The sequence below is a fragment of the Schistocerca americana genome, chromosome X, assembly GCF_021461395.2.
Source record: "Schistocerca americana isolate TAMUIC-IGC-003095 chromosome X, iqSchAmer2.1, whole genome shotgun sequence".
Taxonomy (NCBI): domain Eukaryota; kingdom Metazoa; phylum Arthropoda; class Insecta; order Orthoptera; family Acrididae; genus Schistocerca; species Schistocerca americana.
Genome location: NC_060130.1, coordinates 349,975,768 through 349,999,077, shown reverse-complemented (window position 1 = coordinate 349,999,077; position 23,310 = coordinate 349,975,768).

Sequence of the window (23,310 nt, the reverse complement as noted above, 5' to 3'; positions counted from 1 at the left end):
AATACACATACCGGACAAAAAAAAAGTTAGTCACGCCAAAACTGTCTCTCCTCTAGCCTTGCTAAATGCATCAGTTTGGCGAGGAAGAGAATCCTCAAGTTTCTGCAGGTAAACCATATGGAGCTGAAGCCACTGAATGATGATAACATCCCGTAGAGCTACCAAATTCCAGGAATGTTAATTGTTGTTCTGAATAGTCTCAGACATTCTCTAAGAGATTAAGACTGGGTGATTTAGCGGGTCAGTAGAGGTATGATCGTGTGCGTGAGTGTTCGTTAAACCAGGAACGTATGCGAGCAGCCCTGTGAATATTGCTATCAATTCTTGAAGATTAGAATAGCTACCGCATTCTCATCATGAAGGTGTTGAAGAAATGTTAACACATGGTCACCAAGAATGGGAAATAAGCTCCCCTTTCAGTGTTCATAGTAACCTCAAAGTGCAGCCCCAAAATATTACAGAACCAGCTCCTGTCTGATTTACACCCTCCACAAACTGCGAATCGGCCTTCGGTGCATCGACGTCTTGCATAATTTGAAAAGAGACAAACTCTTGCCTTTTCGGGTCACACTACACGCCTTTCCTCACGTACTATCCAATTTGTGTATTGTTCGGCGCAATGAATGTGTGTTACTTCATATGTCGCTATGAGAAATGGCGCTTTGTGAGGTACTCGGCTCCAAATGACCACTGCGTGCCATTCCTTATGCAACGTTCGATCGGAAAGTGCTTCAGATGTACCAAGAAATTCCTCTTGGTATTATCACAGACTTTCGTTTACCAATCATGACACTCGTCACCGGCCCCTGTCAGCTAGGATGTTTTCATGACCGCCGTTTTTGCAACGTGCTACTTTTTGACTGTGGTGCACCAACAACTTAGAAAACTTTATCCACAGCGTCATGATGGGCACAGCAGGACACGATATTCCTTTCTTCGATTCTGTCACGTCTCCACGACGATTTATCTTAATACGCTGATTTCCTACAACCGATTTTCACATGCACACCAAGTCACTGCCATGAATAACATCAACGGTGAATGTTCAGCTCTATACAATCTACATCACACCAATGCGACCAGTATACTCATTTGATACGAGGGGCGTTAAGTCAGTAGTGGAACACAATATTTTGCTGATAGCAGGGCCGGCCGATGTGGCCGAGCGGTTCTAGGCGCTTCAGTTTGGAACCGCGCTGCTGCTACGGTCGCAGGTTCGAATCCTTAGGTTAGTTAGGTTTAAGTAGTTCTAAGTTCTAGGGGACTGATGACCTCAGATGTTAGATCCTATAGTGCTTAGAGCCATTTGAACCATCTGATAGCAGGTTGCTTTTATTCAGGAATTCCATAGACCATATTATTCTCCACAGTTTTGGCTACAAAACCATATTTTTCAACATAACCTCAGTTGAATGCGAAGGCCTTACGCCACCTTACTGCGAGGTACCACTCCACTGGTCGACATCGGAGCCAATGTCTTCTTGCTGCATCAAGAACCTCTCCATCATCCACGAACTGCTTACTGCGGAGTGCATCCTTCATTGGGCCAAACAGACGAATGTCGGAAGGTGCTAGAGCAAGGGCGTCGGGTGGATGAGGAAGAACAGTACAGTGAAGTTTTGTCACCTCCTCTCGGGTGCGCAAGCTTCAGTGAGGCCTTGCGTTCTCACGGAGAAGTACGTTTGCATTTTTGTGGCAACGAAAACGCTGAAGTCGTTTTTTAATTTCCTGAGGGTGTGTAATGCCGACTGGCACGCGGAATATCGGAGAAGTGTGCGCGACCTCGTTGCGACGATGACAGACGTCTCGTCAATGACTCACTGTGTTTTTGTTCAGTGCCAGGTCTCCCTAAATATTCTGCAAGCGACTATGAATATCTGCAATGCTCTGATTTTCCACCAAAAGAAATTCATTGACAGCACTCTGCTTGGAACGCACCTTCGTTACAGACGCCATTTTGAAGGCTATATATAGCGCCGCCACCTACACGACCTTGATGAAATCATAGACGCTGAAGCGAGAATATACCACGACGTCCCACAACTTTTGCACTGAAATTGACCGAGAAAAAGAAGAAGAAGAAAAGTGTTGCATTACTTACGAAACACCCCTTGTCGAATGATTGATATTATGTCTGAGCTTATCTAGCGTCCCCAAAACGTGTACTGACCGTTTGATGACGACGGTTTTGTTGCGGAGGTCCGGAGCACTCGCAGTGTGTACTAGGCAGACCTTGCCCCATTGGCCGGCAGCCACCATTGTGCGTCAGAGCGTCTGTGGCGAGCATTTTGCTATGCGCGCCGCCACGCGGCACAAGCGCTGCTTCAGTTTCCCGATTACCAAGTTCGATTTGGCCGAGCTAGTATGCTTCTTAAGGATTCCAACGTGACTAATGTATCGTGCGTTTTTCTGCTAGCAAGGCCGCCACGCTACTCAGCTAGCGGGAGGGGAAATGTATTCACCACACGGCTCTCTTTCGTAAACCGCTCTGCGATCGTGTATAAATTCTATGTAGGAAAGCTCAGACGTTACTCTTTCCGTTCTTAGTTTCTCCAAAACGGAATCTTTAACTTTTCTTTGGTTTCCTCTCACAGTGTTTGCAGACGATATACGGAGTGTTAGTCGTGCGCTGTTTGCCTCTGCGATAGTTGCCTGCTGCATTCCACGTCCATTGTCACAAGATACTAGCTAATCTTTTCTTTCTTGCAGATGCTGCAGATATAGTAACAGAAAGTACTATCTAATGATAGTACTCAAAAGGTAGCGAGTGAAATATTTAAAAGTCTGGCGGGATTAGCTGAGCGGTCTCAGGCGCTGCAGTCATGGACTGTGCGGCTGGTCCCGGCGGAGGTTCGAGTCCTCCCTCGGGCATGGGTGTGTGTGTTTGTCCTTAGGATAATTTAGGTTAAGTAGTGTGTAAGCTTAGGGACTGATGACCTTAGCAGTTGAGTCCCATAAGATTTCATACACATTTGAACACAAATATTTAAAAGCATAAAAATACTGGTCAAGACTAATGGATTTATCAATGAATTTTGACTATACTCAGTGCATAAAATTCAGTACTTGTTGTAGGACTTAAGCTATAAAAATAGTGTACTCAGACTATGAAATACAATAAGTAGTTAGCGTCACGTTTTTGGGAATACGGACGGATGACGATCTTTACTGGAAAGCGTACTCCCCAGAATTAATAAAGGGCTTTAGTTCAGTTATTCTTGCAGTAAGCTGATACAGTTAACTGACAAAAACTAATTTATCCAGCTTACTTTGATTCACTAATGAATTATGGAATTTTTTTGGGGGGGGGGGGTATCGGGGCGTTGGGGAGGGGAGGGAGGTGGGAAGGTGGAACTTATAGGTATCTTGACAGTATATGAAATATGCCGTAGCTAATGTGATGGATTTCTAGTTCCTGTTTGTTGTAACAGTTACGGTTTCTATCGTACCATGAATGTGGTTGGATTCCAAAGACTGCGCCAATGTAGGAGTTTAGTAACCATTACAGAAATAAGTCAGTCGAGCGACAAGAACATTTATCTATTGTAACTCATCAATACGAGGGTCGGACAAAAATACGCAAACACGGCGAGAAGTGCATGCTTTAACAGAAATGTTGATTCTAGCCAAGCCTGTAGGTTGCGCAGTTGCATTTGACGACAAACGGCACTTGTGCAAAGTCCTCAACGCGTTGCAAATGACAGTCTTGGTCAGAACAGTGTTCTGTGCAGCTGTGAGTGCATTATGTCGGAGACAAGGGAATTCTAACGTGGGCAAGGTGTTGGTGCCCATATGGGGGTTTCTTCCTTAATGACTGTAGCCCAAGTGTTTAGCGTTTCAAGAGGTACTGTATCGAAAATTTGTACTGCATTCAGGGAAAGCGGAAAATCATCATCCGCTAAGATAAAACGCGGGCGATAGTGTGTTTTGAATGATGATGACATTTGCAAAAGTTAATGCAGAGCGTATTGCCACTGTGGCGAACCCTGTCATCATCAAATCAACGAATTCCATAGGCGGGGAACTGGAGGGCGTTCTGGGATTCCAATACCACTCAGCAGTTCAAAAAAAAAAAAAAAATGGCTCTGAGCACTATGGGACTTAACTGCTGTGGTCATCAGTCCCCTATAACTTAGAACTATTTAAATCCAACTAACCTAAGGACATCACACACATCCATGCCCGAGGCAGGATTCGAACCTGCGACCGTAGCGGTCACGCGGTTCCAGACTGAAGCGCCTAGAACTGCTCGACCACTCCGGCCGGCCACTCAGCAGTAACGCAAATGCCTGTGACAGGATAATGAGGTGCAGAAGCCATAAAACCTCGACTAACAGAATGCAAGAAATTCATTTGGTTGGATGAGCCTTGCAAACACTATTACGAACTTCTGGAGAAGTTTGTATCCCAAGAGTGAAAGATGATACGGTTTTGGTAATGATTTGGGGAATTTGGGGAGCCATATCGTGATATTGCATGGGCTCGATGGATAATCTGAATTTTCGCATTACTGCGACGGATTATGTGACCATTTTTTCTGATCAGGTCAGTTTCATGTTACAGTTTCTGTTACGCAGTTGCGCAGCTGTGTTTCAAGACGAGAGGTTCCTGTTCACACTGCTCGTGTCTTCCAGGACTGGTTTAGTGAGCAAGGTGATGAAATATTGCATCTCTTCTGGCCACCTCAGTTACCAGATCTCAATATTATTGAGCATTTTTGGCCTTCTTTGGAGAGAAGGGTGCGTTATCGCTATCCACTTCCTTCATCGTTACCTGAAACTAACATATTTAGCGGGAAGAATGGTATCACATTCCCTCGCAAACCATGCAGCACTTCTAGTTATCCCTTTCGAGAGGCGTGGAAGCTATTTTGAACGCCATCGATTTTCCTACACCGTCTGGTAATGTGTTTTTGGTGTTTCCATACTTTTTCCATCACCTGTACCTTTGTAGTGACTGACAGTTCGCAATTTTTCACAAATGCAACTTTTATTTAGGTATGTTTACATGGTTGATGACTGAACAACAAAAGAAAAGTAACAACAACGATGCCAGTAGAAGTCTCCTAATTGAGGCAAACAAAAGTTCACTTCTAATTTTTCACAAAGGCTCGTGGTAAAAAAAACACACACACACACACACACACACACACACACACACACACACACACACACACACACACACACGCAAAAAAAAGACGTAATCTTCAGTGGTCGAAGTCCACGAGGTCGGCATCTGGAGTGAACTGAACGATGGGGCAGGTTCCAGCCCCTAAATAGCTGTCTCTAGCCAATCAGGTTTTGGCGTAGTGATACTTCCTGCAGGCCGCAGTTCAAACTCCCTCTGCAGGAAGTAGTGCTCAGAATGTCTGTTTCCATTACCTTGTATGTAAATAGCCGGTGTTTACCGTGGTGCTTTTGGTACGCCTTGGACATAGACAACCCCGTCCTCTGTGGTGTAATATGGGTTGCCGGCCTCAGGGCCTACCTTGGCTTGTCGCCGGGACCGCAGGGAAGTTGGTACGATGACTCGTGTATTGGCGTCATTTTCCGCACTGAGGAGCACCACGTTCACAGCCACCAGTTGATGGCAGATGAAAAAGAAGAATCGGAGGTCAGCCTGGACGCGATGCGGAGGAAGCGTCGCCCAGCCGCGGAGAACATAGCAGCGCACCAGTCGCAGGATTGGATCTGCAGTCGTCGCTGCGGCCACCCTCTCAGCTGTGACTGGGAATGCAGCTAACGCATCCTGTATGTCGTCATCGACTTGAAAAATTAGGAGGTCCGACAAATCGAATGCCTAATCCTGGCCGGAGGGGAGACAAGCCAAGACAAGGCATCAGCATTGGCATTGCTTAGAGGAGGACTGGAAATGGACGGTGTACCTAAAACGTGAAAGGAATGGGGCTCATCGCGGCAGGCCGTGGGAAATCTTCGTGGGTAACTGGGCTGACTTGGAAAGTAGGGCCACGAGAGGCTTATGGTCAGTGATTAAGCGAAAAGACGTACCGTAAAGGTACAGGAGGAATTTGGTACAAGCAAAAACGATGGCTAGGGCCGCCTCCTCAGTTTGGGAATATTTTCTTCGGGCATCTGTGAGGGATTGAGATATGTTTGCCACTGGGCGTTCCGATCCATCCGGTGGATGGTGCGAAAGGACAGCCCCAGCACCATAGGCTGAGGCGTCCATAGCCAAGAGGAGAGGAAGAGAGGGGTTAAGCGTCGCCTTGGCGTCGTCACAAACTCGAATACGCGCCTTTGGTCTCTTGAGGGCGGCCAAGGGTGCCGCCCACGAACTGTAACGGACCGTAGTGACGACCCTCTTCATGGTGAGATGGTTCATATCTTGTTGAAGAGGCTGCTAGAGGGCGTGGGCAGACAGTTTCAGCTGGAGCGACGCATGAAAATGAGCACAGCCAACGCCCGGAGAGAAGAGGTCCTGTAATTCCGTGCACAAGGTACTGACTGCCGGAAACGGAACCTGTGAACACACCAGATGAACATTGTCGTCGATGGTGAAACCAAAGGCCCGGAAGGCATCCAACCCAAAGAGATCCGCCGTGGCCCCATTGTTGACCACAAGGAAGGTAACTTCCCGCCGAACCGATTTATACAGGACGGAAGCCGTGAACTGACCAAAGAGGGCGATCGCTTGCTTATTATAAGAAAGGAGGCACCGAGGTGTGGGCGCCAGAGTGGCTCGCCCCAATCTTCGAATAAGAAGAATAGTTGATCAGAGAGACCGCTGCTCCAGTATCCACCTGCATCTGCAACGGCCGACTGTTGACCTGAGCGTCGATCATCAGCTTATAAGATCCCAAAGACTGCACCTGGGTGATATCCATGGGTACAGGCGCCTGACGGTCATTGGCCAGATGAGGACGGGGTTGCCGAGATCGGCAGACCGAACTGACGTGTCTGTTACGGGTACACACTGCACAATACGCCCACTTGTCAAGGCAGTCTTCCCATGCACGGTTCTTAAAGCGTCCCGGGCAGGACGGCAGCCGGAGGGGTTGGTGGCACTGGCGAGGGCGCAGGGGCCTCCGAGCACCGACGGTCTGCGCCGGACCCGCGGAGCCGTCCGAGGGCGCGAATTCCTGGACAGGGCGGCCGCCTGTCGACGCTGTGCAGAACGGGACGGGCGGCGCCGGTCATCGGAACGGACGCCGTCAACGCCTTCGACCTCTGCCAGCGATGCGACGGGCTCCGAGGCGTCGTGGTCGCGGAGGGCCGCCACTTCCGCCCAGGATTCCAAACGCTTGTCGGCCGCCGTAGAGACGTCGTACTTGAATGCTAGATCAATGATCTGGTCCAGAGTATGATCGTCGAGTCGGAGGGCGTCGCGCCGGAAAGCCGCCTCAGAGGCGGCCTGCACGAGGTGGTCGCTGACCATCTCGTCCGCAAAGGATTCTTTGGAGACTCGTGTGCTGAAGTGACATTTCCGGCTGAGACCTTGCAGTTCTGCTGCCCACTGTCAATAGAATTGGCCAGCCGTCTTGCGACACTGGTAAAATTCGACACGGGCAGCCAACATGTGGAACTGTCGTCTGTAGTAAGCCGCGAGAACCTCACAATCTGGGAGAAAGTCAAAGAACTTTGGACCAGCTGCTGAAGTATAACTTCCGCCATGAGGAATACACACGCAGGCATCAACTCGTCACCACTTGTGTAGTGACTGACAATTCGCAATTTTTCACAAACACAACTTTTATTTAGGTACATTTACAAGGTTAATGACAGAACAACAAAAGAAGGGTAACAATGATGATGCCATTATAAGTCTCCTAATTGAGGCAAACAGAAGTTCACTTTTAATTTTTCTCAAAGGTTTGTGGTAGCACACATCCACACACTAGTAAAAGTCCAATTCAGAGACGAAGATGTAATCTTCAGTGGTCGAAGTCCACGAGGTCGGCATCTGGAGTGAAATGAACTTTGGGGCTAGTTCTAGTCCCTAAATAGCTGTCTCCAGCCAATCAGGTTTTGGCATAGTGATACTTCCTGCAGGCTGTGGCTCGAGCTCCCCCCGCAGGAACCTCGGAATGTCTGTTTCCATTATCTTGCATATAAATAGCCGGTGTTTACCAGGATGCTTTCGGTACGCCTTGGAAATAGACAACCCGTCCTCTGTGGTGTAATATGGGTTGCCGGCCCTCAGGGGCTACCTTGGCTCTGGCATAACACCTTTACACCAAACTCAGGTTACACATTTGATCTGTGCAGACTGAGAACTGAGTTCCATAACAGACAGTCATTTCCAGTTGTAAACACTTGCTCAGCGATTAAGTCTGTAATCACATCGCTGCGCTACAGTATGTGCCGGTTTCAGTACTTGCTAGCTGTTTACAGAATGGAGTATTTCAGTACAGCGTTTTATAATTCCAGACTAACTCTACCGAAGGACACCCTGGAAGAAAACTGACTTTCACTGTTGACTGAACTCGCTGAAGAGTAGTCGCCGAGGAGTGGAGACTTTTCGCTGGAGACTGTGTGCATACTGCCCGGCTGTGGTTTATATCGCCTCACAGATTGCTATACCGAGTCTGCACAATTGACTGCCGCTGCTGGAGATCACGTGCTACTCGCCCGATGCCTCTCCTCTCCATACGGAATGACGTCTTCGTTGAACGCCGCTGCGATAGAAGGGTGGCCTGCTCGGCAGTGGTAGTAGCGTGGGGCACAACCGTCTCCCCTCCGCCCACTCTGCACCCCATCCTGATAGGAGAGAGAAGAGAGAGGCGAAGGCTCTCCTTCTTTAGCGGTTGCCGTTTTCCATGCACGCAGTACATCTCCATCTCGGGCTCCACGGTGACGCTTCTGTATTCTGCTTCCATAGGCTCCGGTGATGACAGGGAGTCGTCCACCCCGATAGATGAGTGGTCGGCGTGACGGACTGCCGTCCTACGAGCCCGGGTTCGATTCCCGGCTGGGTCGGGGATTTTCTCCGCTCAGGGACTGGGTGTTGTGTTGTCTTCATCATTTCATCCCCATCCGGCGCGTAGGTCCCCCAAGGTGGCGTCGAATGTAATAAGGCCTGCACCAAGGCGGCCGGACCTGACCCGCATGGGGCCTCCCGGCCAATGACGACTAACGCTTATTTCTATTTCCATGGCAGGGAATCGGCGTTGACAGGCTGCTGCGGTGCTGCACCTGCTCCTCCTCCCTCCACGGATGACGCGTTTCTGGAATTTTTTAACTGAGAGAGGGATGCCATTCCCGGAAGAAAGAATCTTCCCGACGTTTTGTGTTTAGAGTTGATTGACATGTTTTCGGCGTGTGTGTCCGTTTACTTTCAGTACGACGTAATTGCGTTGTCAAAACGACAAAACACTGTTCCCAGAGGCAATTCCTTTTTTCCATGCTGAACCTCGGCATACAAGATCTCATCGTCTACTGCGAACTGTCGTTTTCTGTTGCCAAATACGGTGATGACAGTGTTGTCACGGTGGCGGGGTGCCGTGAGGGACATAAGGGTCCTCACTTTCCAACCCTGGAACATCTCCTCTGAAGATATGTCCTTGTGGGGGAGGGAGGGTGGCGCTGCTGTAAGAGGAGAGAAGCACTAGTAAAGCATCTTTCAATACGTAAACAGCTGCTAGCTTTTTCGTTTGTTCCTTGACTGTCCGAACACAGTATTCGGCGGCCCCATTCGATTCGGAATGAAACTGCGCGACACGCTGCAGACGTGCTGGATCCCATGAGACAGGCAGAAAGACTCAAACTCTTGACTTATGAACTGCCATCATGATTACAAGAGAAAGACTCTTTATAGCGAAAATTTGTTTCAGTGCACGAACTTTTTGTGACGTCCCAGTACTGTTCATCCTTACCATGTAAGGGTAGCCCGTGTGGGCGTTAACAGGTATGTGCCAGTTTGACACCAGAAAAGGTACGGTGTTATGGTGGTTTAGACTGTTTCAGGGCTCCGCTTCATCGTGCCAAGTACGGTAGTGTAGAGTTCACTTTCATATAGTTGACTCGGATGTAGTTACCCGAATCTTGAACTCTAAAATACAGTTACTGGAAGAGATCCAGTCTCATGAGGTTAGCCACTGTATGTGATTTCGTCACTAGCGGCGGAGTCTGCACTGTTTTATTTTTGTACTTTACATTCACAAGACAACCTTCCTCCGTATTCGAGCGCTTGCTCTGTTTCTCTGACCTATTTAGACGTTTAGATAACCAATAAACATTCGTCCAACGTGGGATTATGGAAACGGATAAGAACACTACGCAGTCCTGCCTCTTGAACATGGACGATAAGCATATCTCTGACCGCTGTATCAGCACAAGAAAGAGCACTGTCTTGATTCTCACTCTTGAAGAGACAGTCGCTAGTGAAACCTAGTAATGTGGCATCGCATTCTTTAAATGACTGTCAAGGTTTGTTTAATTTTCGATAAAATTTATGGCGCTCCACCGCAACTGGAATTTTACTCTGAAAATAGACAGCTAACTTGTCCTTAACGTTCGAGTGTTGTTATCTCACACAGGTACTTACGCTGAAAAAGTTTCTGAATGATTCCCATACACATAAGCACCAGCATTAAACAATACGAAAGCATGTTTAAATATGTTATTGTAGGCTGTCTGTGTAGCTGTCCTACTGTACCCGTGCCCGATCAAATGGATGGAACGCCGGTGACGTTCGTCGAATGTACGCGTGTCGCTGTTCCCGTTTGTCCAAGAGGTGCAACAACTGGTTGTGAGTAGCACTTAATTTATCCGTAGAAGCATTAATGACCTGCAAAAGGTTCATTGTTGGTAATATAAAATTAATCTGTTGGAGATTTACTCCGCTGAGGGACTGGGTGTTTGTGTCGTCTTCATCATCCACATTTCATCCTCATCGACGCTCAAATTGCCGAAGTGGCGTCACCTCAAAAGACTTGCACAAGGTGATCAGGTCTACCCGCCGGGAGGCTCTCGCCACATCGCATTCATTTTCATTCTTCTTCTTGACTCTTTCTGCAATTCTCTCATTCCACGGTGGAGTTTCTTTGTGTCTGACTTTTGTTAATTTCCTTCTATATGTTTCGTCCGCTGCCTCGACTAGGGCCTGTTTCATCCTTCACCATTCTTCTCCCACATCCTTCCTCCCGTCTTTAGGAAGCTGTATCTTAATCTTGTCCCAGCATATCTCTTGGGTTTACCTGTGTTTCAGGTTCTATAACTTTCTCCCCTTATGTAACATTTCGAGATTAATGCGTGGAATCAATTTCATTTCTGTCAGACACCTTCTGATTTCTTCAGATATTATTATATAGTTTATGCACCAAAGTAAAGGAATATGGTTTCCAAGAAGTATGGAAGACAAGATTGTTACTGAATTGAGTGAAGATCAATTTAGAGTGCTATCCTACTATCTTATTTTCATATAGTGCCTTCAGCTACATCTGCGTTCCGCAACCACTGTATGGTGTGTGAGAGAGGGTACTTAGTGTGCCAGTATCATACTTCCGTTCTTCCTCTCCCTTTCTTATACCATTTGTGGTTGGTTCGTGGGAAGATAGATTCTGAGTGAGCCTGAATTTCTCCATTTTCGGCGTCATGGTCATTATGAAAAGTATATATTGGCGGAAGTTGTTGCTTGGCTGATTTTTGACAATTGTACCGTGGAATTTTGTGAGTAAGACTCTCCGCAATGCAAAACAACTTACCTAAACGTTTTCCACTGAAGTTCGCTGAGCGATTGTATGACACTCTCACGATAAGTAAACAATCCTGTCAAGAATCGTGCACCTCTTCTTTGAGTATCTCCCAGTAATACAACTGTTATTACCAAACTTGTGAGCAAGACTTTATGCCTAAATAAATACTGAATGAAGATAAAAGGAACAGAAAATTGTATACCTGCAAATAGAATGACCGGGTGACAACTGCAAACTTGATGTTTTATTCTACGTTCTCGTTCTCACGTCTCTAGTGTTAAATTAATATGTACACTTCGTTCTGTAAGGTACAGTCATCACCCTTTTACCCATACTTGTTTATTACTACCTTCAAAAGATACACACACAGCACCGTATCGAATTTCGTCGCTCTCAATTGAAGCCCATATTTGGTGTGTTTTACATTATATCCTAGGTTTTACTCCTATGGTGGCCGAGCGGTTCTAGGCGCTTCAGACTGGAACTGCGTGACGCTACGGTCGCAGGTTCGAATCCTGCCTCAGGCATGGATGTGTGTGATGTCCTTAGGTTAGTAAGGTTTAAGTAACTCTAAGTTCTAGGGGACTGATGACCTCAGGTGTTAAGTCCCATAGTCCCATAGTGCTCAGAGCCATTTTTTTTTACTCCTATGAGTATAATATGCTATTTCAAAACATCAGCACACTGAGGATCTATCGAAAACGCGTCGTTATTGATACGATTTGGTGTACTAAAATGAAGGGAAACCTCATATTCGTGGTTAAAGAATTTTTGCATTTAGTTGTTTTAGATTTATAAAGTACATATTATGGAACGGCACATTGAAGATTTATCAAAAGCCTCTCGTTCTTGGTACGATTTCTTATAATTAAATGTCAGTTAATTACGTAACAGCGATTAAAGTCTTAAGGAGACCATAACACCAAGGAAACGGTCGTATATTACATATGTTATGAAGTCAAGTGTAGTTGATTCGAGTACTGCTGCATCTATATATTTTCTTACTCGCCTTCGGTTCCGAGACTTTTCCCGTCCGATCACTGGAATTAAGCGCTGTCGGGCTTGGTTAGCACTTGGATGGGTGACCGTCCGGCCTGCCAAGCGCTGTTGGCAAGCGGGGTGCACTCAGCCCTTGTGAGGCAAATTGAGTAGCTACTTGATTGAGAAGCAGCTGCTCCAGTCACGAAACCTGACAACGGTCGGGAATGCGGTGTGCTTGACCACACGCCCCTCCATATCTGCATCCAGCGACGCTTGTCAGCATAGGATGACACGGCAGTCGGTCAGTAGCGTTAGGGTCTTCCGAGACCTGTTCGTACGGAGTTTAGATTCAGTAATATTCGACATGATGTAAATGTAACAGCTCTCTCTCTGAGGAGTAAGCTAGTTCGATTTTGTGAACATGCCAGGGAACGTTGACAAGATTGTTTTCTACGTCACTGCCTGATTCGATCACAATTCACTGTTTATCAATATTTATTTATTCATCCAAAAAACGTTCTATATTTAGCGGATACTTAATTCCTTGTACTTGTGGTACCATGTTTTGCACCTTCATGTTTCAAGCCGTTTGTTACAAAAATGGGTCAAATGGCTCTGAGCACTGTGGGACTTAAAATCTGTGGTCATCAGTCCCCTAGAACTTAGAACTACTTAAACCTAACTAACCTAAGGACATCACAGGACCTCACACACATCCATGCCCGAGGCAGGATTCGAACCTGCGACCGTAGCGGTTACGCGGTTCCAGACTGAAGCGCCTAGAACCGCACGGCCACACCGGCCGGCCGTTTATTACACCTGCTCTAAAATTTCTGCTACTGAATGGAAGCAGTAAACTAGTCAGTGACGTTAAGGTTTTGTTAAAAAGTGAGAATGATGAAATTATTTTGTTCTTACTTGGCTTACTTGTAAATCTGCATAGCGCTGTTTGGTTCAAATGGCTCTGAGCACTATGGGACTCAACTGCTGTGGTCATTAGTCCCCTAGAACTTAGAACTAGTTAAACCTAACTAACCTAAGGACATCACAAACATCCATGCCCGAGGCAGGATTCGAACCTGCGACCGAAGCGGTCTTGCGGTTCCAGACTGCAGCGCCTTTAACCGCACGGCCACTTCGGCCGGCATAGCGCTGTTTATAAGGAACTTTTAGAAGCTATATCCTTGCTAACTGAAGATAGAACTTTCCTTTTTGCCTTATAAAATGTTCATGAATATTGAAGTTAGTGTTTGTGTATACGACAGACAGAACAACGTGACTGGCATATGGACAAGGGAGGAAATGAACGTTTTAATAAAGCTAAGGTTGGAACTTAATGCTCGTCCGCTTTCGTAAACAACCTCTATAATTTGCGAGCTAGATACAGCCGACAACTGCCGCTGGAGACAACAGCACTGCATGATTAGTAACACGTGCCGTGTGGTTCACCAGCTTGTTTCCAAGCATGCACCAAACACGTCTGGAGTGCTCAACTATGAGAAACAGCTCCGTGTGACGACGACTTTAGGATTTCCTTGGTTACATACAACTATTAAGGTGAATGTCGTGGACTTCCTCTAAAAATGACACGACAGACAACTTTCTCCTCCAATTCACGTGAATGCTCTACAGACTTTACAATGGGAAAAAGGCTACACCACAGTGGAATCACGCATAGTGAATGTCGTTTGTAACTGCGCACTCGCGGTAGCAGCATAATGCATGCGGTGTAGTTGGCTCAATGCCGAAACGTGAACATCGTACTGGATCGATCGCAGGGGCTCTGACCAAAACGCTTCCTGAAATCAGCTGTTCTTTGTTGCGGTCTTCCCGGAACTCTTTCGCACCGCAGCGTCGCACCTTATGCAGGACGCTGGTATTCCTTTGTTGAGTAGACTTCCTTTTCGTCTTTGGAGTAGTTACGTGCCAATAGGGAATGCAGAACACGGCAGTCGCGCCATACGTGTCCGCGGTCGCCTGGGGCTCCGCTAGCTGGCAGCGTTAGCTGTTAGCAATATTTTGTACCATGGCTGCACCGTCTTCAGGAACATTCTGTTCTGTTGCAACAGTGCGCAAATGACAAGGTCGTTGAAGACATGTAGCAATACGTACCGGCAAGGGAAATATTGTGACAGCTGTTGTGCACATTGTTTGAGTGTAATTATTTATTTCGTATTGTGATTCATTTCGATACATTATCGTTTCTTCAGTTCCTGTACTCAGAATCTGTAAAGCTTTCAACCACTACGGAATGCGAGAAATCGACTGCCTTAGATATTGACTACATCTCGTGGTGGATGCAACCGACAGTACTTAGTTACATGTTCCGTAGATCATTTGAACGATTTTTTTTATCGACATTACATGAATCGAATGAGTCCACAGGATATGTATAGATGGTTCAAATGGCTCTGAGCACTATGGGACTTAACATCTGAGGTCATCAGTCCCCTAGAACTTCGAACTACTTAAACCTAGCTAACCTAAGGTCATCACACACATCCATGCCCGAGGCAGGATTAGAACGTGCGACCGTAGCGGTCGCGCGGTTCCAAACTGAAGCGCCTAGAACCGCTCGGCCACACCGGCCGGCTATGTATAGACGATTAGTTTTAATATTAATGAAAATATTATTTTTAAGTCCTACCCATTCAACTACACGTACAAGCTACGAGATTTTAAATAAAAATTCGTCTCTGGAACAGGAGGAGTTGTCCAGAACAAGCGATATAAGGTTACATTTAAAACTTGCTTTGCTGCATGTCAAATATTTTATGCTATTGGGAAAATGATAAACACATTTGTTGATTTATGCCGAGGTCCTTTCTGAGCTACTGACAGCTTTTTGATTATAGATAATAAAGGTCATGTTTCATTCTAGTATTGTACAGTAGGTACTAAGCGAGATAACAGTAGATAAACAGGGCGCGTTATTCTTACTGCTCGCTACTGTGCAATCAACACATTATTTCTGAGTGAAGATATAACCCAGAAAATTGGTTCAAATGGCTCTGAGCGCTATGGGACTTAACATCTGAGGTCATCAGTCCCCTAGAACTTAGAACTACTTAAAGCTAACTAACCTAAGAACATCACACAAATCCACGCCCGAGGCAGGATTCGAACCTGCGAACGTAGCAGTCGCGCGGTTCCAAACTGAAGCGCCTAGAACCGCTCGGCCACCGCGCCGGCCCCAGAAAATTACTGAGTGGCAACATGCAAAGTGCAAAATGTGTATTTGTCCGTTACTTACAGTCGTCCATTTGTGATGCGTGCTGACAGCTTCCATGTAACCGATCTTCAGCTTTTGATTAATGGTATTAAAATTCATAAAATATGTATTACTGGGAATAAAAACTATTATCTGATCTTTATCTGGTGATGTGTGCGGCCTTCACGTTCTGTAAGAATGGCAGTGCTGTGGGCTCCTAGTAAGTGATTCTGTTTGGTGGATTTGTGTGCACGAGTTATATAGATGAAGCAATGTGTCAGAGATGCTCCACAGAATCGGAGGTTTTTACGTAAGGTCACAAAATTTTGTCCAAGAACTGATGATATGTATCTTTAGTGACTGTTGCGTACCATTTGTAATGTCGATCCATTAATTGGTTTAAGTCTTATTGGACTCAAGGACCAAATTTGAAGCTGACTGCTTGGTGCCAAACAAAAACTGTTGGCAACAGTTTTCCGGAAAATGATAATCCATACTAGGAACTGTACATGTGCGGAACCTCACAACTACAAAAAAGCTGGCATGATGGATGGCTTAAGTGACAAACAGAGCGTCGACTCGAGATAAATACAAAATGATCGATTCATGAGTGTTAGATCGTTTTACGGAGGCTTAGAAACAATGGATATTTGCTTGCAACACGAGAATTGTGGCTGATCAATGGCTGCAGCTGCCTCATTGTAGTCGGAAAGTTATCAATGCAAAGCCTTAAGTAGCTGGTGCGATTCTTTCAAAAGGAAACACACAATACGGCAGTGTCATACCACCAAATACCTCAGCGCCAAAGACAAGAGTAAGATCCATGAATTATTGGGAACAGCAAGATTTTTTCAACTTCGAACACCCGCTATATTTCCTGAATTCAACTCTGATTCTGTTGTAAGTACGGATTAGATACACACTAAGACGAATACAATGACGGAAGTATTCGAATGGGACGGAAACCGGTACATGTGATGCAAACGTACAGGAGGAGGAGGAGATTAGTGTTTAACGTCCCGTCGACAACGAGGTCATTAGAGACGGAGCGCAAGCTCGGGTGAGGGAAGGATGGGGAAGGAAATCGGCCGTGCCCTGTCAAAGGAACCATCCCGGCATTTGCCTGAAGCGATTTAGGGAAATCACGGAAAACCTAAATCAGGATGGCTGGAGACGGGATTGAACCATCGTCCTCCCGAATGCGAGTCCAGTGTGCTAACCACTGCGCCACCTCGCTCGGTGCAAACGTACAGACAAAAAAATCATTACAATTTTAGAAAAATTGAATGATCCATGCAAGAGATTCAAGAGAAAGAGCAGGTCAATAATGCGTTGGTGCACCCCTGGCCCTTATGGAGGCAGTTATTCGACTTGACATTGATTGATAGAATTGATGGATGTCCTCGTGAGGGATAACGTGCCGAGTTCTGTCCAATTGGCGAATTAGATCGTCACAATCCCAAGACGGGTGGAGGGCCCTGACTAGAATTCTCCAAACGTCATCAGTTGGGGAAAGATCTGGCGACTTAGCTGGCCAAGCATGAAGACACGTTATAGAAACTCTCGTCGTCTGCGGACGGGCATTATCTTGCTGAGATTTAAGCCCAGGATGGTTTGCCATGATGCACAGCAAAACGGGGTGTTGAATATCGCTCACGTACCGCTGTGGTGTAAGGGTGCCGCCGATGACAACCAAAGGGGTTGTGCTACGAAAAGAAATGGCCCCCCAGACTATCAGTCCTCGTTGTCGGCGCATAAGGCGGGCGACAGTCAAGTTGGTGTCCCACTGCTGTCCAGGGCACCTCCAACATGCCTTCCGCCTGGAATCTCATTGACAGTAGTAGAAATGTCTTCAGTTATGAGTCCCGCTTCGAAATTAGCCTCGATGGTCAGTGAAGACGTGTCTGGAAAATATCCGGCTGCGGGTTTCGTAAAGTTGTACTGATAATGTGTGGAATTTTCTGACGTATGCAAGAATTCTTTAATGTATATTGTTTTGAATTATGACACTGAATGTGTTTTTTGTATACCATCATTTGTGGCACTGGATATGTTCTTAGAAAAGGAACGATGTAACATGTGATCTCCATCGACCATACTAGGCAAAATATATTAAAACACGTAAATCAAGGCCGGCCGTGGTGGCCGAGCGGTTCTAGGCGCTACTGCTACGGTTGCAGGTTCGAATCCTGCCTCGGGCATGGATGTATGTGATGTCCTTAGGTAGTTACGTTTAAGTAGTTATAAGTTCTAGGGGACTGATGGCCTCAGACGTTAAGTCCCATAGTCCTCAGAGCCATTTTGACGTAACTCATGTAGGATTTGTTTGTTTATCTTTGCACATTTGCTGTTCATGCTTGCTGTTGTAGTTGTCAGACAAGTTGTTGGTGGAGCTATCCAGACTTTCACAATGTATACGACACTAGAAAAAAAAATGATATGATTTCGATCATGACGAATGTCACCATACTGTTAGAGTAGCGGTGCGGCTGTTGCAGTCGTGCACAAGGTGAAAATGACAGTAACTGGATCAAACTAATAGTGACATGAAAAGAATGGATACAACTCAACACACCTTAAGAAAACAAAATTACATTTATAAACTGGATTAAAAACTTCAAGTATTTCCAATTACTAGAAATCGAAACGTAAAGTGGAGAGCAGATTAAGATTAACACATTTTGCTGTTTTACGCGGTCACTTAGAAGGCCAGAATCCAAAGAACAGTTACGTGTGGTAGATATCAAAAGCCGGTCAAATCCATTTCGCTCAGTGCCGGAATCGTCACTTCTAAATATCACACTCGACTATTCTACAATTTTCATTAATGAATTGGCTCCCGATGGAACTCTACATATTACCTGATACTACAGAATTCACTTATGCAATAACCATCTGTAACAGCTGTTGATACTTAGTATTCATTTGCCGTTCCATTTGATTACAGCAGTACAAAATGCGTCCTGTCTATATTTGTTTTTATTTCATATAAGCTTATAGCTTTTTGTGATCATCAACATATTTCATAATTTAAAATCCCATGCGAAAGGACAAATTCTCCAAGCTTGCGAACTGGTAGACAAAATTAATGCTACGCTACGTATCTGAAGGTCGTTTAAGACGTGCTCTGACAAACTTTGGTGCAGTTGTTTAACTTCATAACAACTGACGCTTTTATAGCGATTTAGTTAAAGAGGATGATGAAAGCTTAGAACAGAAGTTCCTTAAACATCACCCCGGAAGTGGGAGACGCTACGTCGGGAATTTAGTGCCACCTTGTGCTCTCAGGTCGTGTCGTTCCACTGTGGAGACAATTCAGCAGAAAGGCAGAAAGCAGTTATGTAGCTTTCTGTGAGCTTGGCCCTTCAGCATCTGCTGACGTAATTACTGCGTCATGGGAAGGGCCGACGCAATCGGCGAAATTCCTGCGTCAGACTCTCCCAGTTACACATACACTGTCGTTTCCAAACTTTTCGGATAACTGGTTACATTGACAACTACAACACTGCTAAGTTTCGAAAGTTGGTTTGGATATGGAAAAATCTGGTTGTTGTTTAGGCAGGTAATTCGAGCTTTATTATGCAACATGTATCGATATGAGAGGTCAGTTGTTGTGGCGATGAATATTTTTCAATATATATTTTCCCATGTAGACAAGTTACTCATTCCATACAACAACTAGCACATACAGAGTGTTTAAAATCAGGAGTCATTGTCTGTAGCGTACACAATAATAAGTGAAAGGAATATTATTTGCCGGCCGGTGTGGCCGTGCGGTTCTAGGCGCTTCAGTGTGGAACCGCGTGACCGCTACAATTGCAGGTTCGAATCCTGCCTCGGGCATGGATGTGTGTGATGTCCTTAGCTTAGTTAGGTTTAAGTAGTTCTAAGTTCTAGGGGACTGATGACCACAGATGTTAAGTCCCATAGTGCTCAGAGCCATTTGAACCATTTGAATATTATTTACAGAGGCAGACGTAAGAAACGTTACTGTTCCTGCAGATTTATGAACACAGTTAATTTAGTTATTTTCCACAGAGGCAGAGTCACGAGTTACAATTTTTTATATAGAATATTATTTTTTCCATCATGTTGCTAATGTACGCTCGACAGCAAAAAAAGTGGGTCACCCCTGAATTCCAACTTGTAGGTTGCACCTGAATGTATGCAACCAACATTGCATATCTGTGTTGCACGTGGTCGCAACCCTCCACAGTACAGTCGTTGTAAGATACACAATGGGTACCGCTAGAGACTACAAGAGAACACCGGTCTTTATGACAGTCCGTCCAGATGCAAAGCAACACCACAATAGTACAGAAGAGATCAGGCAGTCCTTAACGTTTGTAAACTAAACTTAATTACAACAAGTGACATTTCAAAAGTTATGGGACAACTAGTTCTGTCACATAAATCGTTCAATAATCCTTAGGCAAAATTAAATATTTGAGACAGTATATGGATTTATAAAGTTGTATGGCAATTGGAAACAAGTTCTCTGGTGTCTGAAAGGTTTACGCAACACATGCTGAACGTCGTTCAACGTTCAACGGGGAGTGGATTCGCATCAACTTAATGTAATACTAAGCAGTTAAAAGAAAACGTGATTAACGGCGGCAACCACTCTACGGAACTCCCAACATTAACAGTGAATCACAAGTAATATCATTGTTCACATTACTCATCAACAGTTACTTGTACATGAAGTTGTCCTTTTAAATGACATGACCAACATCATTGTTCTAGATCCAGATAGAACCCAGAACGTAAAGCCATTGTTAACCAAGCAAAGCTTTGTGCCTTATCGATACTCGATCACTAGGCATAAAGAGACGTCAAATATTGACGTTTGCACCAGTATCAGTTATCAATTCTCAACTTGAACGTAAATGACGATAAATTTTGTACGAAACCAGGAACCCTAACATGACAATTACCTTCTTGGTCATTAACCTCGACAGACGTTGTATAGTGTTGCATTGTCAGGGAATAAAGAATGCACATGTTTAAAATTGAAATGCCATCATGCAATGCTGGGGACAAGGCTGCGAACCCAGCACCTAATCGGATTGTTGAATAAGTACGTTAAATCAGAATGTAGATATCACAGTTTGTCACCAGTAGTAGGGTTGGAACCTTAAATGACGACTGAAGTTGTATTGCCTGACCGGGATTCGAACCCGGCGCCTACCGCCGTCGTTGTCTAACCAGGAACAGACGAGAAATGTCCAATGTTGGTCCACCATCAGCGAGATGTGCACACGTTTAACTAGAAATAAGGTGACGAAAACGTCTATGCTGACTCAGAGACGAACGCCGCACACATGGTTATGAAGACACATTAATAATCAACTTCATATTCAGTAGTAGCTAGGAGTAGCATGTTTAGTTGCAAACCATAAGGCCTTACTCATCCCTAGTAACGTGTTGCCTAATATCTGCGATATCATGATGTTAATTTACAAGTGGATTGACTGTCGTAAAGAGCAATGTTCTCTAGTAGTCGTGTATCCTTGAGATGTAAATGAAGTGCCTCAGCAGAAAGTAATTTCCGTCGTGCAGCACTTATTGTTTCAGAGACACTGAGTACATGTTATAAGTGCACAAAACGTGTATTATATAATAAATATTTACTATTATTTGGAGGAGCTGCCGCCAAACCTGTTTACTTTTAAATTCCGCTTAGTTGTCGTGGTTGAATACAGGTTTTCTTAAGGCTACATCTAATGCACAGCGCTTACAAGAAAGTATAGTTTCCTGCGTCATGCTATTGCTAGCTAGGTAAAATATTTTGTGGTAGCTACGTTTAAAATGAATGTATTATTGTTCGTCAAATATTTGAATAAATCGTCAACTGTAGGTGTGCCTGCACATTTTATAGCATAATAGCTGTAGCTGCGTTAGTTTGTACTACAGACTTGTGTAGGTTAGGTGTAACTTTTGATCCTTCAAGGGTGATCGTGGCCATGCGGCCCGGGTCTGTACTAGCCGCGGCTCGCGAGCTACGGGCCAGCCAGGCTGGCCGAGGCGAGACGCAAGTTGAGCGAGCTGGCGGTGGCGTTGGTGGGCCAACAGCCCGGGACGAGCCAGCACGGCTACGCCGCATGCCTCTGCCTCTGCCTCTGCCTCTGCCTCTGCCGCTCCGTTTGACGTAAATATGTTTACCTCCTCTCCTGGAATCAGTATAAGAGCGGCAAGCAGAAATACACATCAGGCTGTCCGCCGTAATGGCTCACTGGGAGAGGTCTATTCGAGGTAGAGTCAAAAAATGGTTCAAGTTGTTCTGAACACTATGGGACCTAACATCTGAGGTCATCAGTCCCCTAGAACTTAGAACTACTTAAACCTAACTAACCTAAGGACATCACACACATCCATGCCCGAGGCAGGATTAGAACCTGCGACCGTAGCGGTCACGCGGTTCCAGACTGAAGCGTCTAGAACCGCTCGGCCACTCCGGCTGGCCGAGGTAGAGTTGTCGCTCTCATTGAGGGAGGATGTTCCATCAGAGAAGCTGGCAGACGGTATGGCGTACCACATACCACTGCAACGAGATGGTGGAGGATCTGCCTTGAAAGAGGACGCTGGACTGCTTGCACGACGATCCGCCGTGAAACAAGAGCTCGGCGAAGACAACGTTTTATACTGGCTAGCATTTGCGGAGCTCCATCTGAGGGCGTCGTGGGATAACGTCATTGTCACTGATGAGAAGGTGTTTTCCACCAATAACGACGGTCGACGAATCGTTTACAGGCCGCAAGGGACTCGCCATCGACGCGAATATGTAACCACGACGAGAAGAAGTGGCCGGCTATCTGTTACCTGCTGGGGTTGGAATTTTGCGAGAGGAGCGGGAATTCTTCACAGGATAGAAGGAACTCTGGACAGCGCGCAGTATGCCCACATATTAGAAAATGTGATGCTTCCGTCAGTGCGAATGCTGTACGCAGAAGGGGATGTCACATTGGAAGAGGACCATTCTCCCATTCACAAGTCTGCATTTGTTCAGCAGCGGCTCTCTACGATTGGCGTCAACGTCATGGACTGGCAGCCACGGGCGGCTGATATGAACTCCATGGAAAACATGTGGGCTGAGGTCGCCAGAACATTAACAGAGAACTGACCACGAAACCAACGAACTACTGCGGACGCTCTTTGGGACTGCGTCCTGGAAGCCTGGGAGGAAGTTGCTTCTTCAGGCTGTTACTTCCGACGGCTTATACATTCTATGCCAAGACGCGTGATAGAAGCACAAAATAATGAAGGATTCTGGATAAAATATTAGAGTTCTTAAAATGTTTTGTTATGTCTTCTTTTTCGTCATTTTTCCTCATTGGGAGCTAGTGGAAGATCGCGTGGCAACAGAAAAGATACAATATGGGTTAGCTTTCCCCTGAGTTGCCCTTTTAATTCAAGTGGGTTTCTTTTGAATATACAGTTTGTTAAGTATTATATTTTTATTTCA